Source organism: Corvus hawaiiensis, chromosome 5 (assembly GCF_020740725.1).
Source record: "Corvus hawaiiensis isolate bCorHaw1 chromosome 5, bCorHaw1.pri.cur, whole genome shotgun sequence".
In the NCBI taxonomy this organism is placed as follows: Eukaryota; Metazoa; Chordata; class Aves; order Passeriformes; family Corvidae; genus Corvus; species Corvus hawaiiensis.
This window is the reverse complement of record NC_063217.1, coordinates 52923551-52931197: the sequence shown is the minus strand read 5'-3', so window position 1 is coordinate 52931197 and position 7647 is coordinate 52923551. Positions and strand designations below refer to the sequence as shown.

Here is a 7647-nt window from a genome sequence, read left to right as displayed (position 1 = left end):
ATAATGTTACTGTGAATTGTTTGATAATCCTAATCTTTTTCAATCTTTTCTAAGGTCCCTGTGTAAACCTGGCCAGAAAACTGCTCCCAGACAGGAGTTACCCACCTTTCACTGTCAAAATGGGTGGAAGCTCAGTAGTATCTCTTCAGATTCCAGTGCTATTCAATATTTTTCTTAATGGCACAAGTGAAGAAATAGAGTATGTGAGTATGCTTCTCACAGGTGCTGCTGACACCATCCTAGGAAACCCGTCAAAATTTTCTAAAGGGTTTACTTCCAAAAGTATCTTTACAAATAGGAGATGTGATCTGAAAACACAGTAATGCTATTTCTGTAAGTGCATGATACTGCATTTAGATAGAAATAACCAACTGAACAGGAATGGGATGGAAAACATACAGATGTTGTAATAATGTTCTGGTAGTTATACCTGATCATAGAGTAAATATGAATTTTCAATGTTACCCCATTATAAACATGATAAATGACATGCAGTGATCAGTATAAAAGAGTTTAACCTGCAAAACCTGTGAGTTAGTAACTCTGATCAGACCTGGTGTAAGTCATGAAGTTCTTCAGTCAATAATTTACAGTCTCATTCTTCATGTCTGCATTTGCATGATGAGCTAAGACTAGAAGGGCTTGCTTTATGATATATTCGAGCATGTCAAGGCTGCTGACATACCTTCTCTCACAGTCACACACATAATTAGATTTTTTTTCTTATTTGCAATGTCATCATGGCATGAAATTGCTTTATTTCTTGAACTGCCTCATTTATTTTCATTTCAAAAGAATATTAAACATGCTTGCTAATCAATAGCAGTAGTTAGTTCAGACAAGGGTGAACTAGGAGAATTGTTTAAAACACTGATGTCAAGTTATTGAGATGTGCTGGATTGTAAGTCTCTGACTTGCAAGGCTGCATGCAGATTCATTCCGTGTCCAGAAAAGTCATCTTGTGCAACTCAGCGGCCACAGATCAAGCTGTAGTGCTCAGATCGACTACCTGAAATAACAACAAGGATTAGTATTCCAGTAGTTTCCAATGAACAAAGTTTACAAGAGAATAAGGTTGATAAACTCCATTTATTTTTAAAAAGTACTGATACGATCAAGTTCAGTATTGTGATTAAATAGCATCACATTTGGTGAATATTTTGTCTAATGAGAACAAGAACAGAGTGGATTGTTTTGCTTTACCTCACTTTTACAGATTAGCTTCATTTCAAATTCCCAGTTTAAATTGGCTTTGTTTTTTTGGTTTGATTTGGTGCTGTAAATTTTGTTATCAGGTGTGTTTATTCCTTGGTGTACCCATGTTGTTTGACACTTGGCTTAGCTCAGTCAGTTGCAGATGTATTTTAACTTTTCAGGGTTTGATTGCTGATACAGTGCCTCTTCCTATGGTGCCTGTGCCTCATCCAGGAGGAGAGTATATTGCATTTTTCATGGGTGAAACAGATGATAATAGCTCTTGAACTTCTGTCTCCATCTGCTAGCACAGGAGTCTGTGGGTCTGTGCCACTGTTGTTTTAAGAGATAGCCATCAGGCCTTGAATCTAACTCATTACCACAAAGCCTTGGTTTGTTCTCCAACATCCAAATGGACTGGAAAACACAGTTTATATAAGTTGAGCTCCACTCTGCCAAAAAGAAAAATGAATTAAAAAGAGCCGCATCTTATACAGTTGTACTTCTTCAAGTACCAGTATCTTTGACTTAAAAAAAGATTTAAGACCTGAATTAGTTGTATTGGAATATCACAGCAGATGGTTGCTCACAAGCATGTTCTTTGTATGGGACATTCTAGAAAGAGAAAAATAAGCAGGTTTCCTTCTCCCACAAGCTTATTCAGTAAAGGAACTATTGTGGAAATTCTGCAAAATGAACCCTAATAACAGAAAAATGTCGTTTTTCTATAGACAAATAATTGATCTGAAAAGGGTCATAAAGCTCAGTTGGCTATTTCAAGTTCAGGAAGTAATGATACTTGTGGGGAACAGGAGTTTAGGGCATCTTTCTTTAGTCTAACAGTACATTCAATTGCTTTTCTCGAGTCTAGATACACAACTTACTGAGGGACTGTGCTTGATTATTTTTAGATCTGGAGAGGATGTATTTACTCATCCCTATTCCCAAATAGAGATAAAAATCTCGGTCCCTTCACCTCTACTGGACTTCATTTGGCCACATAAACTGGGAAGAGATTAGGCAGTGCCCCAACCCATTATGCATTTCATCAGCAACTCTCACAAAGCCATGCCACTCCCTGGTAGGGACAGGTAGTCATTCTCCTGGATTTTGGACCCTTTCCACTGCAGAGCTAGAAGCATTGCAACGATTTTGTGATCTGTGTAGGTACAGAAAACCATCCCAGAGTAGTTATGCCATAGGGTCCTACAAAACAATCATGGCAAACGCGCTATAAAGTGTTAGCTCATGAGACAAGCAAGCAGGCAGGAAGTTCAGCAGAGTTAATTTTCCCACTAACGCTGCCTTTCATGATTTTATTAACATAGTTCAAAAACTTCGCAGATTTTTCACTTTTTTCACATCAGGAGTCATAAGAGCCCACAACTGAACATGTACTTATTGGATGTACAAAGAAGTACATGTTGACATGAGGCATTTCTCTGTGTAGAAGACTTCACTTTCTACCTAGCTTCTCCCTACTCAACTTCACATGACTGAGCTTCTCTCAGCCATGAGATCCACTGCAGCAACTCTTTCACCAAAATGCAGAAGGCAGTCTTCTGCTGTGTCAGGAGCTGCAGGCACACCGATCTGGCATGTAAGAGCTGCTGAGTGACAGCCAGGGAACAGATAATCAATGATGTGCAAGTTGTGAGAGCTGGATCAAGAGCAGAAGACTTAAACACAGCACTGGCAGTGGAAGCAGTATGTGGCTCTTTACAGTTGCCTGTTTGAGAAGCAGCACAGCTTCACTAAATCCTCAGCAAACTTAATTTTATCCTCCTGCATTTTAATGAAGTCATAGAACAGATTCTTTGCTAAACAAAGAACCAAGACGTCCCTCAGGTAGTAACAGCATGACATTACTGAGACATCCCTGATGCAAATGGTGCAACCTGCTGTCTCCACAATCCCTGAAGCATCCAGTGGTAGACATGCTGGCATTCATAAACCTCAGATGTAGGAGTGCCAGGCTTTTGTCAGAACAGAAATAATTCTGTTGCCCTGAAGCTGAACCCGTTATCTGTGCTGGTTCAAGACAGCATCTATGCTTAAAGGCAGCACCAGGTAAAAATACCATGGATGCTGTCAAGACAGAAGCAATAAGTCACCTTCCCTTTTGGATTGGAGGGAGGTTTGTCATCTTGGGCTGTGATCTAAGAATTAGCTGCCACTACTGCTTCAAAGTGCAAGAGATAATAGCTTTTTCTAGAACAGAATCTTGTTTTTACTGATTCCCATCCTTCTTCCTTAGCTGGTTCTCACCCATCTCTCTTCCTTACTGCTTGTCATACATTTGGGCTTTCTCTTCAGTGAGGGTGGGGCCATTCCCTCCAAGCACATACTGCTCTTCAGAGACTGAGAAGCAGCTTTCACCTATCATAGATTCATAGAATCCGAATGGTTTGGGCAGAAATGAACCTTAAAGATCATCTCTTCCAACTCGTCTGCCACAAGCAGGGACATCTTCCACTACACCAGGTTGCTCAGAGCTTCATTCAGCCTGGCCTTGAACACTTTCAGGGATGAAGCATCCACAACTTCTCTGTGCAACCTGTTCCAGTGTCTCACCACCCCTGCAGTACAGAATTTCTTCCTAGTATTTTATCTACCTCTTTCAATTTAAAGCTATTTACTCCTCATCCTGTTACTACATGCCTTTGTAGTAGCTTTCTTGTAGGCTCTCTTTAGGTACTGGAAGTCTGCTATCAGAAGCCTTATCTTCCCCAGGCTGAACAACCCCAACTTTTTCATCCTGTCTTTGTAGGAGAGTAGTTGACTTCTTAAGAAATGCATCTGGTGTGACATCCCTTCTGTCAGGAAGAAGCCAAGGATGTGGATCAAAGGGATTCTCATTCACTAAGCTTTCTTTATGAAATGTAGAGAGTTGGAAAAATTTGAGTGAAGAGTACATACTGCCTGTGTTTTGCATTGAGATTTCACTTCTGATGCTGGGAAGAGTTAGAAGATTGGGATATTTTTGGTTTTTCTCAGAAGAAAATCCCAACTTTTCTTGTCCAACAAGATACAATTTGAAAATTCTAATTTTGTCTCTGAGTTTAGGAAAATACTTCTTGGTTCTAGAAATGAACCAAAGCCCCACCATTCATTCAGTCAGCCTTACTAACAATGTCCCTAATGATCTCCAGCAGCAGGGCAAATTGGCTTTCAGAAGTGTTTCAAAATTTAAAAAGCATGTTGTACATTCCCTAAAGATGCAGATACTCATCTTACTACTTTCCTGTTGCTAGGCTACTTGCCTGACTAACACTAGTACTGTCCTTGAGCAGGCATCCAGTTCCCTGGCTGCAAGTAGAGCTTGTGAATCTCCAGGACATGGTAGGAATTTTCCACTGTCCTCATTTAAGGATGGCCATGCCTCTACAAAGTAAGCACACACATTATACAGGTACTTAAAAAAAAAATCATTGTGGCAATGTGGAAAAATTATGAAGCCAAAATAGATTGTTTAGGTTTCTGGAAAATGAGATTCACAAAGACATGGCTGACTAAAGGGAGGAAAATCAAATAGAATGTAATTGCAGTTAAACTCATGATAAACTTCATTTTTTGGGGTTAGTTTTCTTCACATTTAGTGAGAGCAAGTGGCCAGCTAAATTGCAGAGTGGAATTTAGAAGTGACAGCAGACAGCACAAGGAGTGTGACCATTTCTTGGAAGTGGTAAATACCAATTTATTACAGCAAAAATAACTTCTGTGCTTGACCAAACAACTACCCAGTGAGAGGGAAAAATGCTTTTATCATGGTTAAGGCAATATACATATTATTTCCTGGTGTTTTTCATGTGCTGGAGCTAATAATTCAGATTAAAAAGAATTGAAGTCAACAACTCAATGTAAACAAATATTAATTATGTCAATGCAGGTGACTCATTTCTGGTTTATGAATGAGATAACAGTGGTGCCCTTTATCTTTGTTTAAGCCCTCTAAAGTTAGTTTGCTGATTTCCTGACCATAGCACAAGGTTTGATGTAAGCGCTGTTGCCAAGGGCTCTGTAGCGGGTTGGGTTTGTAACCAGGTGGAAACACCAATTTAGTGTAGTGGTTTGGTCCAAAATACTCATTACTGTTTATCTTCTGTGAGATAAGAATTAGGAGAAATGCAAAGCAGGCACCAAACTTGAAAGAATATAAAGAAGTTTATTAACAGACCTAAAAGAAGAAAAAATTATACCACCTTCAGAACTCTCCTCCTCCCCTGACCTTCCTCCCTTCTCCCACTGACAATGTGAAAAGACAACCCTTAAGATGTTCAGTCTGTTTACCACTTCCATAATAACCTTGTTCAGTCCATTTAGAAAGAGAAGTCTCTTCTTGCTCATGCTATGAAAACATTATCACAACGAGACAGCTGCCCACTTCCAAATATTGTTCAGTCCATTTAGGAAGAGGAGTCTCTCTGCCTGCGTGTGAGTCCCTTCCCCCGACTTGCAGCTTTTCCCACAACGGCTTTCGAGGGTCCACTCTTGAAGTTTTTTGGGGTACAATTTTAAGGTTGAGCCGTTCAGAAACAAAAAAACAGAGGCCCTTCTCCTTCCCTGGGAGCAAAGGGTCTTCCTCATCTTCATCGTTAGGACTATCTCTGGGAGCATCTCTAGGGACTGAGGTTTTCTCCTTTCCCGTTTGGAGCAAAAGTCCTCATCTGGTCCATCTCTAGGAACTGAGGTTTTCTCCTTTCCCGTTTGGAGCAAAAGTCCTCATCGCTTCCATCTCTCCCTGTCCAAACTTCTCATGAAATTACAGCTGCGTCAGCATCTGCCTATCTCAGCGCAGGTGCTTTTGCTCACGAGTTGAACGCTCCATCCCCCATATCTTCATGGAATTACAACAGGATACTCTGATATATCATAGCTTCACAACAGAATTTCAGCTTTAAGCATCTCCTCTCTCTCTTCCCTCAGGTTTTCAGCCCTTCACAGCAATAAAAAGGGTTAATCTCACCTCGGCCTTGCAGCTTTGCAGCTGGAATGTTGAATGTTTCTTATCGCAGTGGAGAGGGGGGAGAGCCGAGCCGCTCCGGCTGCCCACGGCAAGGCAGTGGGGGGGGTTCCATGGCTGGAACAGGTCCATCGGCTCCAGGATGGCCGTGGCCCGGCCCGGCCTGGCCCAAGCAGGGCCTGGCCGGGCCCGCTGGCCCCCACACGGGGCCCGCAGCCACCTGTCCCAGTGCCGGAAACGAGAGAGAGCTTGGAGGGGGAGTTTGCCTATTCTTAAATGTGGATCACAGAGGCGGCCACAACTTTAAGTGGCTCAAAGAATTGTCAATATTCAAACTGGCCAGCTGATAGGCTCTGTTGGGTCCCAGAGGAAGGTGTAAGCACCCCTTAGCAAGGACATCCCTTCCGGGACTATGCTTGCTAACCTATGACAGGCTCCATGACTCCTAAAAGATACTGACCAGCTTTTAGCAAGCCTTGGAAGCAGTTTTTGCCTTGTTCTTTTCTGAAACAGGGCCTCTGAGCACCTTAAATCAGTGTGATATACATGCATAAAATAATCAGCACTGCAAAAAGAGGAATGTTGTATTTGCTGGCCTCTTGAAACAAGTAAATAACTTTATCTGACTCCATACTGGGAATTAGTAGCAAAATTGTATGGTTTACAACATATAGCTGCATTTATTGTTTATATGATTAATTAGGACTAGTCAGGATTTTAAATTAAGTTTCTTTCTCAGGCTATCTCAAAAAATATTGCTTGATATGATGCTTGTTTACTGCAGTCATCTTGGCCTTGATTAATACATTGACATCTCAACTAAGAATAGAACATATATTGTGCTCCATGCCACAAGCAAACGTAATTTAAAAATTGTATACTTTCCTTAAACTAATCTCGTCTTTCCTGGCTTCCAGTTGTATGAAATAGTTTTATAGTTAAAAGAGAATTTGCATAATGCTTTTAAAAGTCTTAATAGCTATAATAATTTTAATCTACTATGGAGTGTTTGTAATGTATAGTGAGCTGAAGCATTTAATTGTGTAAAAAGGAATATTAAGGCACATCTTCTAATCAAAAGAGTAATAGAAATATTAAGTATAATGGGTTTTGTTATTTTTTCCTAATTGCATCTGGAAATGCAATTTTATTACTTCTTTCGAAGCCCAAATGACCATGAAAACTGAGGTTAAAACTTCACTATCAGAGATATGCTGAAATAAGCTCTATGCAGGTGTTTTATTTAGTATCCTCTCTGGGATTGCACCAGTTGGCTCTGCTGAGACCTGATCCTTCCCCCAGTCAATCAATTAAGGTTTTTCCATTCACGTTCTTTTAGCTAGGTTCAGGGCTTCTGTTATGATTGGTGGGTTTTATTTATTTACTGGAATATGAAAGACAAAAAATATGAGTACTTATCTTCAGTGTGCTATTTAGGCAGCTGTCAGTCTCATCAAGAGGTGCAGCAGATCTGACATAAAGGACCTGCA

At 40.5% G+C, this 7647-nt stretch overlaps 1 long non-coding RNA gene across 1 annotated transcript; it reads right to left on the bottom strand.

The window, feature by feature from the left end:
- Nucleotides 1-755: 755 nt before the first annotated feature.
- Nucleotides 756-6201, bottom strand: LOC125326465. The gene is made up of 2 exons (XR_007203825.1): nucleotides 6161-6201; nucleotides 756-1009 (listed from the first exon to the last, which is right to left on the bottom strand). It is a non-coding gene; the product is annotated as an uncharacterized LOC125326465 (long non-coding RNA).
- Between the last annotated feature and the right edge of the window lie 1446 nt (nucleotides 6202-7647).